At 37.4% G+C, this 19,830-nt stretch overlaps 1 protein-coding gene across 4 annotated transcripts in view; it reads right to left on the bottom strand.

Annotated features, from left to right (window-relative positions):
- Positions 1–18,117, bottom strand: part of LOC121300326 (RIMS-binding protein 2-like) — a 58,515-nt gene extending 40,398 nt beyond the window's left edge. For 2 of the 4 annotated variants that reach the window (XM_041228859.1, XM_041228858.1), the window contains exons 1-3: positions 18,046–18,117; positions 9,282–9,371; positions 4,046–4,168 (exon numbers count right to left, since the gene is read on the bottom strand). The gene's annotated coding sequence lies outside the window, so the exon portion shown is untranslated. Of the gene's footprint in view, positions 1–4,045; positions 4,169–9,281; positions 9,372–18,045 lie in introns of those variants that run through there. The other 2 variants (XM_041228857.1, XM_041228856.1) reach the window with 1 other exon arrangement.
- Between the last annotated feature and the right edge of the window lie 1,713 nt (positions 18,118–19,830).

Raw genomic sequence — 19,830 nt, forward strand, 5'->3', positions numbered from 1 at the left:
TGAACTATTACTTGCATATACAGTATATACATAATGAGATTGTTTCAAATGGGAACTCAGTCAGATTGATTGCTAGTCTCCTACTCTTAGTGACCAGTGTCACCTGAAATGATTGTGACAAATCACTTTATTTATTTCGGATGCATATGTCTACTGAGTCTCCAGTAGCGAACCACTGCTACAATAAATTCTTTAAAGCACCACACGTCACAGCTCCATTTAAATCTTTAGCCAAGTTACAAATGAACATCTGTTAAAATGCCTGTATGATTAAATGTGTAAAGCTACAGCTGTCTTTTAAATGAGAAAGGGAACATTGCACTTGCAGTTTTAGTTACACCAACAGTGTTTACATGGAAAAGGAGCAATCTCCCCAAAATGCAACTCCCCTCAAATTGGAACAGGCAGGGTGCTTTGTGACTAGAAATTCTGAGGGGGACGCAGGTCGGCACTGCAGCTGGTTTCATTTGTACTTAAGTCCTGAACAGTTTTGCTCTTCGTTGAATTCACACATAGGAGAACAGCATTGTTTTGTCTCAACAGAATTAATGACTTTGCACATTTAAAACCAATATGAATAATCACTGAATAATCACATTACAATTGAAGTCTATGCAGTTCCTGTCCACCTGCTGGTCTCACTTCATCTGCATTCTCTATTACCACCTACTAGTCAAAAATCACATGACACAAAGTTTTCTGGTATATATTGTGACTCAAGGCATAAATAGTGATGACACCGTGAAGTCCAGCGTACAGTATATACAGCATCTAGGTCATCAAATAGGTTTGTGGTTGAAAAAAACAATGTAAAAAACTCAAACAAATTTCTGTTTTATCTGCTTGATATATGAACATTGTGAAACCACTTCCTGGTTACTTTGTATTCTATACCTCATGTGTAGCAACAAGCACTCCTTATATCTTCAATTATACAACACATGCCTTTTGTTCTGGGCTATTTGCTGTGACTTCTAGGGCAGAGTACAGTAGAAGCAATTACTCTGATTTTGTGTGTTGTATAGAGAGTATTTGCTAATGAGAGGCATGTTAAAATATAACAAAGGAAGTAATAGCTGTAATTAGCTCATTAACAACTATTTAATTTTCTTTTTATTTTAGACAAGTTTGGTAATTGTCTCTGCTACATCAATAACTGAATAAGCCCTCAAACATTTTAATGTTCTATTTGAAAGGGTTTGTTACAGTAGTGCCAGGGGAACTGGGAATTTAACAGTACACAATCACAAGTCTATTCGGTTCTAATGCATACTCTGTGCCACTGAACATTCTTAGTTAAAAATTCTCATTATTCACTTTCTCTCTCTGGTTAAGAATCAATACCCTGAAACGTGCAGAAAATCCAATATTTTCACACAGAGCTAGGTGCAGATTTTATTGACTGGCGATTAGGAGTAATAGGCGCCGAGGTTGTGCATATAAGTCACGTTCAACATTAAGCACTTGGAGAGTGTTCAGATCAGATTAGACAAATGAACCACAGCCCCACAGAGGTAGTAGTTTGATAGTTTTAAACATATCAGCCTCTTCACGTTTTTTTCTTTCTTTTACAGCCTGTGTGTTGTTTTTTTTTTTTTTTTTTTTTCTTGCACTCTCTCTACTTATTCCTGTCCCCAAGACTCCAAATCAAGGTTTTCTTTGCTGGGTTGGTTTGATTGAAAACTATTCGATATCAATCTAAAAACCCATAACCTCTAATACAATACAATATTTTCACTGAAATATAACTGCAATAACACACCCTACCAGCCTCACCACAGACTTGTCGGTCTCTGGAAATTGCCTATGTTCACTAATATGTAACCTAGCACTTTCACGTGTAATAGAGTAGAAAAATGCAACTTTCTAGCAGGGATACAAACCAAAGCCAGGAGCATTAATCATCAGATTTGTGCAACCGCAGTGTATTTCTGCACAGGGCTGATTCACTGTTTGCTAATGAGATGTTCAAGGGCAATCTTTTTTCTGTTTGTCTTCTGAATAATGAGTTCATGAAAATGAATGTGACACCCACTTTACAGCTAATTAGATATCGGCAATCCAATGAGAGAGACCACAGACCCACTGAGAAAGCAGTTACATTAGACTAACAATAATTTTCATAGCAGCTCAGTTCAGGGTGGTACTGAATGAGCACTCAGACACAGGGAATTGTGTGAGATTACGACTAAGTCTCCTGTGGTGTTCAAATATCGGGGATGAAAGGACTTCACACTAGGATGGGTACCCTGGGGTCTGGAAGACTGTAGTGGATATTTTTTCTGGAGCTTTTTAGAATGTGTACTCTACTGTACTGATTTCAGGTGGTGCTGTATGAACCGATTATTGAGATCGAGCTCCCCACAGAAATCAGGTGCTGACAATCAGGCGAGGGTCACTGCTGTTGATCAGGCTAATTTTCCATTCCAAGTGATACAAGTGAAGAAACAGCTGCTTGGGTTTGGGATGACTGTTGCTTTTTTTCAGTCTGCAGAGAACAGCAATCTACAAACCCAAGCAGCTGTTTCTTCCGCTGTTTCACTTGGAATGGTAACCTAGTCCAGGCAACACCAATGCCCCTCACTGGTGGCAAGCTTGATCAGAATCGAATAATCTATTCGTGCAGCACTATAATGCACTATAATACTGCACCACAGCTGCTACTGCGGTGAAGTTATACTGTTGGGGACATGTTTAGAGCTATAGACAGTCAGGTACATGCCTGTCTATTTGACAAGACAAGGCAAACACACTCGGCTACCATGGGTAAAGATTACTAAGTCAGAAAAGGAAGATCTGTGCTCTGGTTCAGTGTAAAAACCATTAGAAATGTGTTGATGTGTTTGCCACTGTGACCTAAACGAATTCCACAGAGCCCAACCAAATCATCCCCGTGGGTTAATACCTAGTGTGCTGACGGGTTACACAGCTCTGCAGCAGTTTTTACATTCTTTCATAACAAAGGACATGTCCGGTTTCAGGCACAGGATAATGGCTTTACAAGTCAAACACTTTTTGGTGATTACCTTATCCCCTTCTCAAGAAACAAATCCAGTTCTCTCATGATCCAATTTACTATACTTCTTGCTTCAATGGCCCTTGTTAATTGCTTATAATATGTTTACTATTTGTTTGTGAAATGCAATGGTTTTGCCATTCACTCCTAGGCATAGCGCAGACCCTGGTACAGATACACTGTCCGTTTGTAGTGGTGTACAGGCTACAACTGTCATATTAAAAGTCTGTCTTCGAACTCTGTGTGTTTTAATCATAAAGTACATTATTCTGGTTCGATCGTCAATCAATCAATCAATCAATCAATCAATCTTTATTTTAGAAAGCGTCTTTTATAACGGACCGCCATCAAAAAGAGCTTAAACTGTACAAGGTGGTCTTCAGTTTTGAAGGTAGGTTGCTAGAGCAACAACTCAGCAGAGATACAGATTCAATTGCAGATTCAATTGCTAATAGTCTTTTCTTGCCCTCGACCTCTGGCATGGTCCCGTTTCAAATACTGAATCAGTATTTTTGCAGATTTCTACAGGCCCCTGCATACTGTATTATCTGAAGGCTCCCTTCGCCCAATTACAGTACCTGTCTAAGTATAACTGAAATTTATACTTGCCATTCTTGGCTATGCTTTATCAGACAGTGACTTGCTTTGTCTTCCAACAGTTTGCCCTCCTAACAAGATCTCCATGAGTTTAACAGGATTTGAAGTTTAAGATGACCTGCAACTTCCTTAATAATCAACCTGGAATCCCTGTCTTTTCTACATCATGCTTTACATTCTTCAAAATGCAATCAACATGCCATTCGGACATTGATCATGTATCACTCTCCTCTTCTATGCAGGCATTCTAAATCATTAAGCCACTTTCTTAAAACATGATTTATAATAAGCTTATATACAGCTAGGGCCAAAAGTTTAGCATCATCTACAATTTTAGGATTGCTCACAAGAAGTTACTCTCATACCATAGGAGTCAGGGTCAACTGTATGAATGTATATCATACGCTAGAGAATGACAAAGGGCTTCCTTACCGTTAGGACCTGCTCTAGGTTCTCCAGTTTGGCTTGGAGCTGGATCTTCTCCTTCACGGCCAAATCTCTTTTCTGAGTCACAATGCTGAGGGTTTCTCTAAGCTGATCATATTCTAACTTTACCTTAAAAAACAAACAAAAAAACTGTTTAAGAGATGAAATCAGTACAATTTTGAAACAGTAATATATACAAGTAACACAAATACTGTAGTACGCTGGCACTGTGGAATTTTCTTTGGATCTTTGAACCAATTGAATTGAGTAGAAGAGGGGCAAAAGCATATTAAGCAGGTGAAATGACCGCCTTGTAACAAAAGAGAGTAAAAGCACAGCACACTCACACACTTTTAACACTCAAAAGGTAAAAAAACATAAATCTATATACAGCATTGCAATGGCGATACCAATTTAAAATGTTCAATACAAATTGAAATACCACCACTTCTGAAGACTAAACTATGATTGAGAATTTCAGTTACTGTGTTAACACCCTGTGGCAGAGCAAAGCTCTGCCCTTTTTAAATTGGCAGGGATGGGGTTAATTTCCCCTACCTGTCTGGGTTTATTATGTTCAGGTGGCTGGGGTTGATTAATTGATTAAGTTAATCAACGATCAATCAGCGCCCAGCCACCTGACATAAAAGGAGGCCTCTGCTTCTCATTTGGGAAGAGGGAGCTGAGGAAGCAGGTTGGTGTTTGTTGGTTTTGGTTTTGGTTTTGGTTTTGGTTTTGGTTTTGGTTTTGGTTTTGGTTAATTTGAATCCAGTGAAGGCATTGCCCAGCCTGGAAACCTTGTTTTTGTAAGTTTGTTTTTGTATTGTTTTTTTTTTTGTTTAAATCCATTTATTTTGCCATTGTGCACTTTTGTTTTGTGTTATTTATAATAAAATTTGTATTTTTTTGAACTGCAGACTGTCTCTGGGCCTCTATCCACTCGCCAGCCTGCCACACAAACCCCCTATAACTTCACAGACATTTCCAAATGCTTCCACTGTGACAATTTATTTCACATTGATTCATCCATTCAGAAGGAAACATTTGTTCCCCCAGCGATGAGCAGGAAGAATACCCTTTTGTGCTGTTATTTGGGAAGTTTGACTGCACTCACTATCACTCATCAAAACTCACATTGTTAGATGATTATTATTTTGACATTATTTGGTGGATAAGGGATGAACTGGAATGTGTGTCACAATTAATAATGAAATCTTCACAAAAGTAATCAGCGTAGAAGATCGTAGTTTCTCTTTGCAGCACAAAACCCTACAGATTATATTATATCAATTTGGGCATCATTACCTGGGTACAACCAGGAATAATCTGTCTGAAAATCCTTCTACACCCACTGTACTCTACTTGATGTTGAATAGTTTAATAACAGTATACAGTTCTGTTTTTCTTCCCTTGCTGTAATGTCATTTATAAATAAATACACTGCAGCCTATGAAGTGAAACATGTTTAAGAAACTGCCCTTTGACAAAGGTGATGTTTGCTATCACACATCTACAGCCCATTCCTAATTCCAATTTTAGCAAGTCTGCACACCAAGCTCCCCAAATTAATAACTGCTTCATGACAGAACCCAAATGATAAGAAAGATGCAAGTTCCGATTGTAGCACTGAATCTGCGTGTCATTTTGAAACTGCTGTTTTGACATGACGCGAACTGACCATAAATCACAACACAACCTTAAAAACAGCTTACAAATTGCAAGACAGGGAGATTAAATCTACAACAGTGAGTCATAGTTATGAGGAGAAGTGATTAACTGTATAAAGAGAAAGAACACTTAGCGTGCAACTAGAATTCTAACATTCCAAGCCCGTAGGCAACAGTCACTAGGTAACAAAAGGAGGCCCAGACTCTTCCATGTAAACAGGATTTTTTTTTTTTTTTTTTACACAATGGTGATAATGTTAAGGGCTCCGGTTTCTGTTGGCGTGTTACACTGTAAGGCACGTACGCAAAGAGGTTTTAATAATCCACTTTCAAAGGGACCAACAGTCCTAGGTTTAAACAAAATGGAATGGGTGACGTGTATAAAGTGCCCTTCTACACAAGCATTTAAGCACAGATTATGCTCGGATCTATAAAAATATAGCAGTAAATCTGGCTTGGATCCCGGGAATCTGAGAAGTAGATTAATGTGAGACCCCTGCTTTTGGTTCAAGAAAAATATATTGCAGAGCAGCATTTGAAATATTCATGCTGTTAATACTGAACTGTGAATGCACTGCACAGGTACATGTCTGGTTTACAAAGAAGCAAATAACCAAAAAGGGTAAGCAAAGGATAAAATCTAAACAGCATACCATCTGATAAAAGGGTATACACATGATGAGAAAAGAAGGGAAGATATTCTACTCTGTCAAATGCTCATGTAAGGAATGCTGCTTAAATTTTGCCATGTGATCTTCAGTTGTGCTTGTACTGAAAGATTTTTCACAAACTACAGGAAGATTTTTCACAAACCACAAAAAGATTTTTCACAAATCACAGAAATATTTTTCACAAATCACAAAAAGCTTTCTCACAAATCACAGAAAGATTTTTCACAAACCACAAAAAGATTTTTCACAAATCACAGAAATATTTTTCACAAATCACCAAAGGATTTTTCACAAACCACAGAAAGATTTTTCACAAATGACAATTTTTTTTTTTTTTCACAAATCACAGAAAGATTTTTCACAAATCACCAAAGATGGGTATATCATATGTTGTCTTGTTGCCACAGAAATAATGAAATTCAAACCATGACCGACTAGTAAAGAAAACTTTAAGCTTCAAACTTAGGTCATTTTTTTATCACAAAATGATAAAATTGTTAAAGATTTGCATTATCAAGAAGTAATTTCAACACTGCTGTCCTATCTCTGACTTCATATCCTGGAACATCAACCTTATGAATTTTGGTGCCATATCTCCTCCAGATAGGATGGTAATACTTAGACTTGCTGTCCAGACTAGTCTCTCTTCATAGTGTTCCACTCTAACTAAATTAATGTTGCTCTGCTGCTTGTAAGGATCTGAAGAGTGACAGACAAAGGTACAGTCTACTCCTGGAAATTTACTTATTATTATTATTATTATTATTATTATTATTATTATTATTATTATTATTATTATTTTAGGAATGGGACTTTATGATGTGGGTTTGATATGTACTACTTGCACAAAAAAGCATGCAGGTCTATAAAAACAGACAACTGTCTTTCAAAATAATCGCAGCAAAACTAACAGAAATATTGTTTCATTCTGATACTTTGGGAATCTTGCAAACACAATACTAATGAATACCAGTTTCATTTATATGGCTCTGCAGTCGTTTTTTTAACAGCTTTATTAATGCACTTGGAACCATGTTAAATGCCCTTTAAGTGTGCTTTTAAAGGGCTTTAATTATTCAAGCTTTTTTTGCCCAATTAAACATATGCCTTGACCACATATAAAGGAAATACAGCTGCTATACACCTTCTTACAGCTCTTATTAATGAGTGCCTGGTGGTCACTGATCCCTGTGATTTATTTTTTTGCTGTGACTCACAAACTGATCATTAGAATAAAACAGGCTGCAAGCACCGTGCTCCCATGCCAAAATCTAATCAAAGCAACTGCTCTCCCCCGGGTTACACCTCAGTGAGAAACTCCACAGACCGGCCTGGAATGGCTCAAACCACTATGCAGTGGGATTCAATTTACCATCCCGGATGTAACCAACTCTTCTGTCCCCACTGGTTGAAATGCTTGATACATCAATTTGCACTACAGTGTATCTATCAGGTACACCTGGATAATACACATGTTTTGGTGCCAATTAAATACATCTATAGGACCACAGAGGTGTATGTCATTCAAGCATTTCAAGGTCAAATTAAGTTAACCTGAGAACTAAACAGTGGAGGACATTCACAGATCGTTAGAATTTGAGTACCAAGATTCAATCTAACATCTAACCGTGCATGCGAGTCTGATTAGATTATTTCTATCAGTTAAAGTATGTAAAAAGCCAGAGAGGTGCCCTTCTAGGGATTTAAAGGACGATTGTATTAAGATCTGCCAACGTTTAGGTTAGTTGAATAGAAGCTATAGTAACTCATCCTTTGACAGAGAGGATTATGAACTAAAAATTGTACAGAATAAAATAAAACAAAATGATACTTTAAGCCTGTATGCACTGTACTGACAGGTGCAGAAAATATCCTTCTTTTCTCCACAGGAGAGTTCTATTAAGGGTTAAGTAAAGAGCATGCCAGCTCTATTTAAAAAAAAAGGGATCCAGTAAACAGTGACAAAGATTTGGAGAGATCACCATTGAAGCAGATGTGTTATGCAGAAGCTCCTCAAGGGCTGTCAAGGCTCTAGAAGGTGCATTGTAATTTCAAGGCTTGATATAGCAGTGAAAGAGACCATGAGAATTAATAAATATTTTGAAGGCCAGATCATAAATGTGTTTCAAAACAGACAGACTTCTTACTGTTATTACAATAGCATGCAAGTCTTCTGTGTGTTTAAAAGCAATTCCTCAGTACAATCTTTGTTTTAGTGATTTATAATATGTTTACACGTGGGGTGTACAGGGTCTCTAAATGTCAATTTGCTTAGTTTCAGCGGCCAGCTTCCCTTTGCAGTTCACCCAGACTGCATGAGAGGATACGTCTTATATAATAAGAGACAGCCTAAACACAACGGATCACATATCCACATCAAAGGAACTAGAAAGCAGTGTAACTATTATTTTGTTTGCACATAACATAAATGAAAATAATACAAAGATCCAAAACAGAATGCATACTGCATCCTATAGTATTATATAGAATTACAAAAAAAAAAAATCACTGAGCGTAATCTGGTCGTTGCATAACACTATCACTTTTTTACAGATATCTATATAACACCTAATATTTGGATGACCTCAACATATGCACGTATATTTGTTAATATTCATGTTCTGAATAGGTACTGTACTTTTAGAGTGTTTGTAAATGATTTGGTTTGATCAAGAAATTCATATGCCCCTATATCTGATAACGGCACATGATTGAGATTGCAATCTGCAAAACTAAAAGACAAATGGAATACCAATTAAGTTAACTGAGAACTTGCAGGGTGAACATGCATCAAACTAAATAAAGATTCCCTGTGAAATAGTATGCCCCTGCAGCTCTGCGGTGATGAAAGCACTACAGTGCACTGGCATTGATAAATACACACTATTGAACAAGAGTTCTTACCTGCTCATACTGCAGTGCCTTTTGGGTAAGGCTAACCAACTCAAGGTTCAAGCATATTTTTTCCTGCAGAACATCTTTGAGCTCATTCTCCTGTGAAAAAAAAAACAACAAAAAAACAGAGAAATATGTAAATGTGTAAATACCTATTGTTATATTCTAATGTAGTGAGATTAAGAGGTTATTCATTAAAGCTGGTAGTAATGCAATTGAACTCGCCTGTTCACAATTATAGACATTAATATTCATGTGTATGAAGATAGCGATAATTATACGTGTTTAAATGTGTGGTGTTTTAATAAGTGAGTTAGATAGAACAAGAAAATCCAGAGATGGAGAATAAATTATTGATTAACTCTAGAGAGACATTTAAAGAACTTCTTGCAATCAAGTTGCAACTCAAGCATAACATTAAAAAAATGAAAAACTGTAGAATTTAGAAGCAGCAGCTTTTAAAGCTGTGCTTGGCCTTATTAAAAGTTTACTTGGCAAATGACCCTTATTATTAAAGTTGTCTTTGGTATTCTCAACAACTTTCATTTATATTGGTACCATTTATGTAATGAATGGCAAACTGCCACAGACTTCCCAAACCTCATTCAATAACCAAGTGCCTCCATGCTGTTCATTCAGCTGCATGCTATTTCCCACAAAACAGCTTGACAGACACCACAAAACTGAAGGTGCAATTGTCACTATTGACATCACCATGGCCAAGCAAACTGATACATCTAATCCCCACGGTTCTCTTTAACTGCCTTCATTCTGCATGGCTAGAAACAGGTGTTTGGTTATGTCCAGTAGGACAGTGAACCTTATATATAGAGCATCAAAATAAACTTCACACGTTTATAACACTTTTATTTTTGAAAAAAAAAAAAAGGTATATAAATGGACATTGACAAAATATTTTTTGTTTATTTTTAAAACACTTGATCATTCATCCTTGACCATGACACGCTTCAGTGACTGACTGAAGCATATGCACTTAATCACCTAATTAGTGAGACAGTTGATTGGACACTGGATATGGAGTGATTCCAGCTGTTCAATTGCAAGCTTGACTAAAAGCAATAAAGAAAATCACAGAAAAAAAAAACAATATGCCACGTCTGTAAAGAGAGCAGCGCCTTCGTGCAATCTGCATGTTGGAGGCTGGACTAGGGCAGTGTACTGTGGCTCGACGTCTTGGGTGCTCACAGCCAGCAATTTCAAACCTGGTGAGACGGTATAATCAGACACTCTCTCAATGACAGGCCATGAACTGGGAGACCAAGAGTCACACCTGCCCAAGAGCAATAGCGTCTTCATGATGTCAATTGTTAATCAGCACAATAAAAAGTCACTGAACCTACTCTAAAACAGAGTTTTTTCTAATGAATTTTCGATCACATCTAGTGAATTTTATCCAAATATGTTTACAAACAAACTACGAATATAATATATATAATATATATATATATATATATATATATATATATATATATATATATATAAAACACATTCATATTCATACACACACAGTATAGGATGTTAATAGCATAAGATGAAAGAAAGGGTATTGTCCAATAACGTATCCTTTTAAAGAACAAAGGAACATTTTAAAACAAATATTGTTTTTATTTGTTATAGTAAATGCTACACTATATATTACACTAGTATTACTATTATTAGCCAGGACCACAAGCTTTATGGTTATCTGGTCATCATAGCTGGTTTGATCATTAGGGAACAGAATGCACTTCAGTGATGGGTCTGTACACACCACTGACCTTTCAATTAGGTGAATGACACATTGCTCAATAGGATGAGAAAATGTCATCTGAGCAATTAAGACTGGACTGGTTAATCTGTATGACTGTGACCATGGTTCATAATCAGTTTTAACACCATCAAACATAATAGTGTACGGAAATATCGAAAATAAAGCTTTTGGGTGAAAACGTGAACATTGAGGGTGAAGAAAGTTTCTTAAAACTCACATGGCAAACTCAACGGTATAAAAGTCAAATCACATCACAATCTGGATACTGTGTTTTTTTAAGTTTTATTGTTAAGGTGATCTAATGGAGATTTCGATTTATTTCATTGAATACGTAGTTGCGAATTTTCAAAGACCCCCATTGCATAGCTCTTTGATCCATTGCAGGTCATACTAGGAGCGTAATTGGTTAAATGAGTGTATAAGTAACAAGTGCAGGTTGTCTAACCAAGGATAGACTGTGCAGTGGAAGTCTAATCTCCATCCCGCCCTCACCAATCACGCAGAATAACAAATAGGGATCACTGTACACCACCAATACTGCAGTTTCCAATGCTTCTTGGAAAAGCTGTACGTGACCCCCTGAAACCAGTCAATATTATATTATACACAGCATGCATGGGTTGTCATGCGTGCCAAGTGAGTTTACAAAGGGTTAATATTCCTCCCAATAGTACTCAAAGAAATGAAAGAAGTTATTTATAAACCGCTAACCAAGATCCTGCAACAGTCTCTTGACACAGGGGTGGTACCGACAGACTGGAAAATTGCAAACCGATCCACAAAAAGGGAAATAAAACTGAACCAGGTAACTACAGACCAGTAAGCCTGACTTCTATTATATGCAAACTTATGGAAACTATAATAAGATCCAAAATGGAAAATTACCTATATGGTAACAGTGTCCTGGGAGACAGTCAACATGGTTTTAGGAAAGGCAGATCTTGTCTAACTAACCTGCTTGATTTTTTTGAGGATGCAACATCGATAATGGATAATTGCAAAGCATATGACATAGTTTATTTTGATTTTCAGAAAGCTTTTGACAAAGTCCCGCATAAAAGATTAATTCTCAAACTGAACGTAGTAGGGATTCAAGGAAACACATGTACATGGATTAGGGAGTGGTTAACATGTAGAAAACAGAAAGTACTAATTAGAGAAGAAACCTCAGAATGGAGTGTGGTAACCAGTGGAGTACCAAATGGATCAGTATTAAGTCCTCTGCTATTCCTAATCTACATTAATGATTTAGATGCTGGTATAGTAAGCAAAATTGTTAAATTTGCAGACGACGCAAAAATAGGAGGAGTGGCAAATACTGTTGCAGCAGCAAAGGTCATTCAAAATGATCTAGACAAGATTCAGAACTGGGCAGACACATGGCGAATAACATTTAATAGAGAAAAGTGTAAGATACTGCACGAAGGAAATAAAAATGTGCATTACAAACATCATATGGGAGATACTGAAATTGGAGAAGGAATCTATGAAAAAGACCTAGGAGTTTTTGTTGACTCAGAAATGTCTTCATCTAGACAATGTGGGGAAGCTATAAAAAAGGCCAACAAGATGCTCGGATACATTGTATTAGTAAGACCTCATCTTGAATATTGTGTTCAGTTCTGGTCACCTTGCTATAAAAAAGATATTGCTGCTCTAGAAAGAGTGCAAAGAAGAGCGACCAGAATTCTTCCGGGTTTAAAAGACATGTCATATGCAGACAGGCTAAAAGAATGGAATCTGTTCAGTCTTGAACAAAGAAGACTACGCAGCGACCTAATTCAAGCATTCAAAATTCTAAAAGGTATTGACAATGTCAACCCAAGGCACTTTTTCGACCTGAAAAAATAAACAAGGACCAGGGGTCACAAATGGAGATTAGACAAAGGGACATTCAGAACAGAAAATAGGAGGCACTTTTTTACACAGAATCGTGAGGGTTTGGAATCAACTCCCCAGTAATGTTGTTGAAGCTGACACCCTGGGATCCTTCAAGAAGCTGCTTGATGAGATTCTGGGATCAATAAGCTACTAACAACCAAACAAGAAAGATGGGCCGAATGCCCTCCTTTCGTTTGTAAACGATCTTATGTTCTTATGTATCTCTGAAAAATAAGTAAAGCAAAGAAAACAAGGCTGTATAATCCTCATGGCCTTTGAGTTGAAGATGAAGCAAGTTCCAATACACAGGAAGCCAACTTAATTACATTTTCTCAACCTTTGTTTGATGTGCTCGAAATGCAATTAAAAGTGTCACTTGGGCAATGTTCTGCTGATTGGAATTTCCAGTGAAATCACCCAATAGATGTGCCTCTTGTTGTAACTGAAATCCTAGTCATACTGTTTACTCATATTTATTTTGGTTTCTAAAGTAAATTTACTGATCTTGTTTAACTACTGACTAATCGCACTGACTACACTGCAGGTATGGTCAAGGGCAGGCCCCATGTGACCTCAATTATTTTACCCCTGTTTTAGAATGTCCAATTATGTTCTTTCACCACAGCGCTTCCCCACATCAAAGAGGTCAGCACTGAAGACTGTTGAGTGATGGTGCAGTAAAACGGTCCCTGCAGATTTTGCCTGACCTACCAGAGCCAATGTCAAACAGTGCTCCCTTGACTCATCCAGCACACCACACAGTTGTGCCTTTACCACGTAAGTCACTCTGAGACCCAGTAAGGGGTAGTTTTACACTGAAAACAATACTGAGTTTTTTTGTCACTGTGAGTGCTCTGAAATGGGATTGCTTGCATGTCTCCAACAATCCCATCAGCTTGCTTTCAATGATTGAGTTGGGTTTCATTCTCCATTCTTATTAAGTGCTACCAGGAATGGCGGTGGGTTACCGTATCACTAAAAGAGACTGATTTAAAGTTTAACAAATGAAAGGCAAATTGATATCATTTTAAATATATATTTTTATTTAATACCAACCTAGATCTAGGCAGCACAGTCATGCATGTCATACATAGGATGCAAATTATATTCTGAAAATTGCAGTACTAATCTGGGACTACCAAACTCTGAGGATTACTTCGAGTGGATTATTTTCCACCTGAAACTACTAAAATAGAGACACTGAGCAGTCCATAGTATAAACAGTAAAACACATTGAAGTGAGTTGCCTTTAAAGAATGATCCACTCAAACACTTGACCATTCGTGAGTGGATACAGCTTGCAAATTGAGTTTCTATTTCTGTGAATGCATTGCTAATAATTCCCAATTTTTCTATTGTAGCTTTAGGTATTAAATTAATTTCCTTGAATATCGTTTTGTCTTTACATTGTTCTTGTTTTGTTTTGTTTTTCTAACTAATTAACATTTTAATTAATATAAAAAAGCCATATCCAATGCTGTATTAAAAAAAAAAAAAAAATTTACAGAGTTAGCTTTTCAGTTGGTTAAACACACAAGGTGAGCTGTAAATGTTTACAACAGAGCCCTTCGGAATTGACTCTAGTTCTAATTCTTGCATATTAGCATGCAGAGAAAGTCAAACTGGGAGTTGAAAAGAATGTGATGTTGGTGCAGTCAAATGTAATCAGTCCTATCAAACCAGTGGTGGTTGGGTGAAATGAATCAGGGATTTCATTAAGACCACAAAAGTTTAATGTAAAATAATAATGTTAGGCAATGATCTCTCCTGAAACAATCTTGCAGAGAAATGAAGTCTCACTTATTGCATGGAGAATGCGACACAGGAGCTTCCAGCAATGTGATCTGCCTTGTTTTGTGGTTGTATGGTATAGTACTGAGTTTGAGTTTGCAGGAGGCGTTGCCACGGTACTAACCAAAATTATGTGGAAGTTTGATTTCACTGACTTATGTTTACCACTTTATCACTTTCAAATAAAGGACTTGCACTGAATTAATACAACCTCCAGGGGAGTATCATAGCAAAACCACATGAATAGCTTTAAATGTTGCTGATTTCTAAAAAAAAGGTACTTTTTGATAAATTCTGACTTAGATGTCTCTAACGTGTGTGCTCATTGTTTTACACATGCTTAGTTTAAAGCTAATACCTTTATATTGATGTCATACCATGACTAGAACATATAACACACTTTATCAATTAAAAAAACAACTCTTTCTGCATCACAATTATCCATCTGTTTTGCACTGTATCACACAAAGTGTACTGCAGTTATATTACGCATCAGTAAGCAGTGTGGTTATGTAAAATGAGTGTATATAAACTGGCAGTGATGTAATTGTAAAAAGTAGTGGCATATGGAAAGAAAAAAAAACTTTTAATTGTAAAACTCCTGATACACTAAACATTTCTCTTTAGTAACATGTGCATCTAGTAATGCCTTACGAGCATCGTCTCTCTCCAGCTTTGTAAAGGACAGTCTACATGCTACTGCAGGCATGCTGTTTTACTACCCTAAGAGATACAGTAAGACCGGGCAAAACAGCAGGAAAATCCTTATGCTTTCTATAGTTTAATGAGACTTGACAAGACTCTCTCGATGCTGGGGTTCAGCATTGCCTGAAGCCTCACATTTGTTGTGCTGTTAGCTTTTGTCTTGCAAAATGTACTAAGACAAACCTTTTTGTAAAATATTCTAAAATAAATACAAATTCTAAAATAAATATTTTTTCCACTCTTTGCCATTGTCTCGCTCAACACTCCCCCTTGGTTGTTTCCAGCCTAAATGACTTGCCAGCTAATATTGTGATTGCAATGGGATTAGAGTGAACTTTTAATTAGGGTCATCCTGGGGTGTACTGGATTAGTACACTGCCCTAATGTACAAAACTGGCCTGAACTATTACATAGCGTGTGTGCTTAATTCTCCTGGAAATTAAAAAAAAAAGACATAAATCATGCAATGTCTGCAAAATGTTATTAATTTAAAAAAATGTTGGATTCTGGGACAAGGGAACAAGCCAATGATAAAATATCTTAAATGGCCTTGAAATTGTCAACTCAGGCAACACTATGCTGTTGCCTTAGCAACTGGGTCTTAACTGTGTAAAGACATCACAGCAGGTTAAATTGAACGCTGCTGAACTTATCGTAATAGACTTAGGCCCAGAGCTGGAGCAACAAGATTAAATGTGTGTCAAAAGGCAAGGTACTCCTTCTGAAAGGGTCATAACATATACATGTAATTAGAAAAAGGAAGCTTTTAATCTCCCTTGAAAAGCTACTTTCCTGCAATTTAATATGATGGTGCTGAAATGGACAGCTCCCTATACATCTATATCAGGAGGGGCTGAGCTGGCTGTGTTGGTGTGGGTATGCAGAACACACAGGTGCATTGAACGAAGTTACTGCCATGCTAAAAGGAAAGCATCCACACAAATGTTTTAAAACAGCCAAGGTGTATGGTGTAGCGATATCGAGCTTCAGAATGGCCAGTCCTGAGATGGTATCAGGTCTTCACATGCCTTGAGTTCACAAGTACATTACACTGGAGATATTTTATCTGTGACATTTCAAAAAGTGTAAACCTCTCTTTAAAATAAGGTTGACGCCTAGGGCTATAAACAAGACACAGCAGACAGAATCAATTCAATAGCATATGCAACAATTGTGATCTCTGGGGATCATGCCCAAGTGCTGTTCAATATAAACTATATACCCAGGTGAATGTACAAAATTTATGAACCAGTCAGACACTTTCTATCAGATTATCCCCAATATCTAATCAGCACGTGTTATCACTCAATAACATTTAAGCAGCTGCAGCAACATTTAAGAGCCTCATTACAAACACATATGTGATTGTGAATATTATTTTCTGCATACTGTATACAAAAACGATACAGTTTGTATGGTTTTTCTACTCGTTGACCAGTTGTTGCAGGGTTCACATCATCTCTGGAAGCCTGTGCGAATGCAATTTTGTCTATTCAATTTACTGCTCAGGACCCAAACCACACACAACACTGCCACACCTGGCTCCATTGAGAGCTGACGTGTATTAACAGCTTGACGACAACAGGCCTGACCGCAATAGCACACCTCTTCAGGACCTTAGCAAGCACTACAGCAAAGAAGAACATGCCTTCAATGATTTTACACAAACTCTGCACCTTTTAGCACCCTGGTCAAAGGACAGCTCTGGTGTTTTTGTGAAAGTTTTATTCAAGTTTTCCTAATCTGCCAGCCACAAAATAAGGCTGCAATTACAGATACAATTGTGTTTAATTGCATTTGCTGCTGTTAATTGTGCATTAATTATAAAATAAATAAATAAATAAATCGAACACTTCCATGCAGGCAGCATGTGGAATCTAAATGTTCAGTAAACTGACTGGGCTAACAGCAACAGAGCAGCACTGGTTTATTGAAGTTGCTATGAGAATCCTGGAGGGTGGTACTGTAATTTAGGAGAGTCCTACTTTACAGCAGAGCCCAGGGTCAGGACAGAGTGGCTTTAACTGCTATGTTTCTACGCTTGCTGTACTGCCGTAGGAGGCACCGTGACATGTGTCACACACACTGAAAAGTGCCCTGGGGAGGAACAACACACACACACACACACACACACACACACACACACACACACACACATGCACATGCACACGCACACGCATACCCTGCCACAAATGGGTATAGAATAAATCTTTGGACCTGTTTCAGGAATATTTATGCATCAGTTGGTACACTACTGCTCAATGGCACAAATATAACACAAAGGGATACTTTCGTTTTATTAAATAGTTTCTAAAACAGTAACATCACAGAACTGAACTGCCTGGCAGATTATTATGCATCGCCTCAAAGAGTTTCTAAACATGAGCCTGCTATCATTATAAGCTGACGGCTTCTATGCCTTCCACATGCATATCACTTTCATTTATACAGCAACATTAAAAATGTCATCTTTATTTCATCTCAGTTACAATGCTACCTCCATTGGGACCTTTTCATCACAAGTGCAGGAGCCAGTATCTCTCCCAAAGCATTCATTTTCAAACCAGTCAAAACTAACGGCTCCTTCAAGTAAAATTGAAGAAGCACAGCCGTTTAAGCACTTACCAAAGTCTGGCATGTTCTTTGCTTTTTCTTCACCTCCTCCTTGAGGTTTTCACACTCCTTCCTTTTTCTGTTTACTTCTTTTTCCTACCAAAAGACAAAAGGTAGCACTTATTTTAATGTGTCATTAAATTCGACTTTATTGAAACACAGTACACAGTATTATTACTGTTATGAACATTATGATTATTATTAATAATAACAATCATAACAATAATACAGAGGTCATTCTAGTGTGTGGTATAAGGTGTACTGCCTTTGAAAGTCCATTATCTCAAGATCACAGTATATGGCTCCAGGTTTCAAGCACCGAAAGGCACAGTAAAGAGATCACATTTACAAGCTGTAGTTGAGATAGAGCAGGATAGAACAGGGCTGTTTTAACACCTGTACTGCTTCTCACTTGGCTTGCTCTCTTCTCCTCCCGCTCACCCTCCTTCACCATTTCACAGCCCTTACTCACTGGGGGATTCATTAAACCCTTCCAGACCCTGCGCTTCGGCTGTCTGCACTCTCACACAGCCTGCAGCCCAGAGGCACGAGATTACTGGAGGTTGCAACTTTCTGCTTCTTCTCATTCCTGGGGGTCCACGATTACACCCACATGGGGATGATACCGAGCTTTCATTCCCGCCTCAACTGACATGTCAGCAGAGGCAGCTCACGTCATGGATGAGCTTGAGATCTATGAATTCTTATTCTTTAAGTGTTTATTGCAAATTCCAATTCATGGATTTGGGTTGTGTTTTGTATTGCCTGTTAAGTATTGCAATCAAAACTAGGCATATTAAGCTGGTAATGCAATACATATAGATACCAGATAATGCCCCTCCACCCGTTCCCTCCCTTGATCCTTTATGGATTGCCAAAAATACAATGATTCAGGACAGCAAGCTACACTGCCAACCAGTGGCATGCCTCTTGTTATTTGGAACATTTACAAGCAAAGTACAAACAACACAGGTGAAATACTGCAGCAACATTATTTGATTTAATCCACCCACATGTTGGCTTATTGCAAAATACAAAAGGATGCGCTTCATACAACTCATTAAAAATTTTGAAATCAATCTAGTCTTTGCGGTCCCAGCAATGTTCTAGGAAATGTGTTCTTAGCAACAACAAAGCAATTACTCAGCTTTGTAAAAGCATTTAGTCTCAACTCAAACTTAGTGGCCCTTGTGAATTGGAAACCACAAACAAACATTGGAAAAGGTTTTGTTATAAAACTCCGTTTCAGAAAGCCTTGCAGACATTAAAAACGGGGGGTGGTGTGCACTGGCTGCCTGCAGTCAGTCTGATACCTGCCTGCTTGGTGTTGCTACCAACTCAATCAATATCTTTCATCCTGTTCCATGCTGAATGCACTTTCCTTCATATTTTTTCATATGCTGAACTACCACTACTGTGGTATTATGCCTTTTTTTTCAAATGGCTCAGGATGCAAATATAACCTTCATCCATATATATATATATATATATATATATATATATATATATATATATATATATATATATATATATATATATATATATATGTGTGTGTGTGTGTGTGTGTGTGTGTGTGTGTGTGTGTGTGTGTGTATATATATATATATATATATATATATATATATATATATATATATAGTAATACGGCAGGGTAGGGGTTAAGTTTCCCTGCCCCAAAAAATGTGCGAATGTACATTTGTGTTTAATTGTTTAATTTAATTTATTCTTTAATTATCACCCGCACCTGGGAATTATTGTGAATTAGTGCCAGGTGCGGGGTTTAAAAAGCAGTCAGAG

The sequence above is a fragment of the Polyodon spathula genome, chromosome 25, assembly GCF_017654505.1.
Source record: "Polyodon spathula isolate WHYD16114869_AA chromosome 25, ASM1765450v1, whole genome shotgun sequence".
NCBI classification, from domain to species: domain Eukaryota; kingdom Metazoa; phylum Chordata; class Actinopteri; order Acipenseriformes; family Polyodontidae; genus Polyodon; species Polyodon spathula.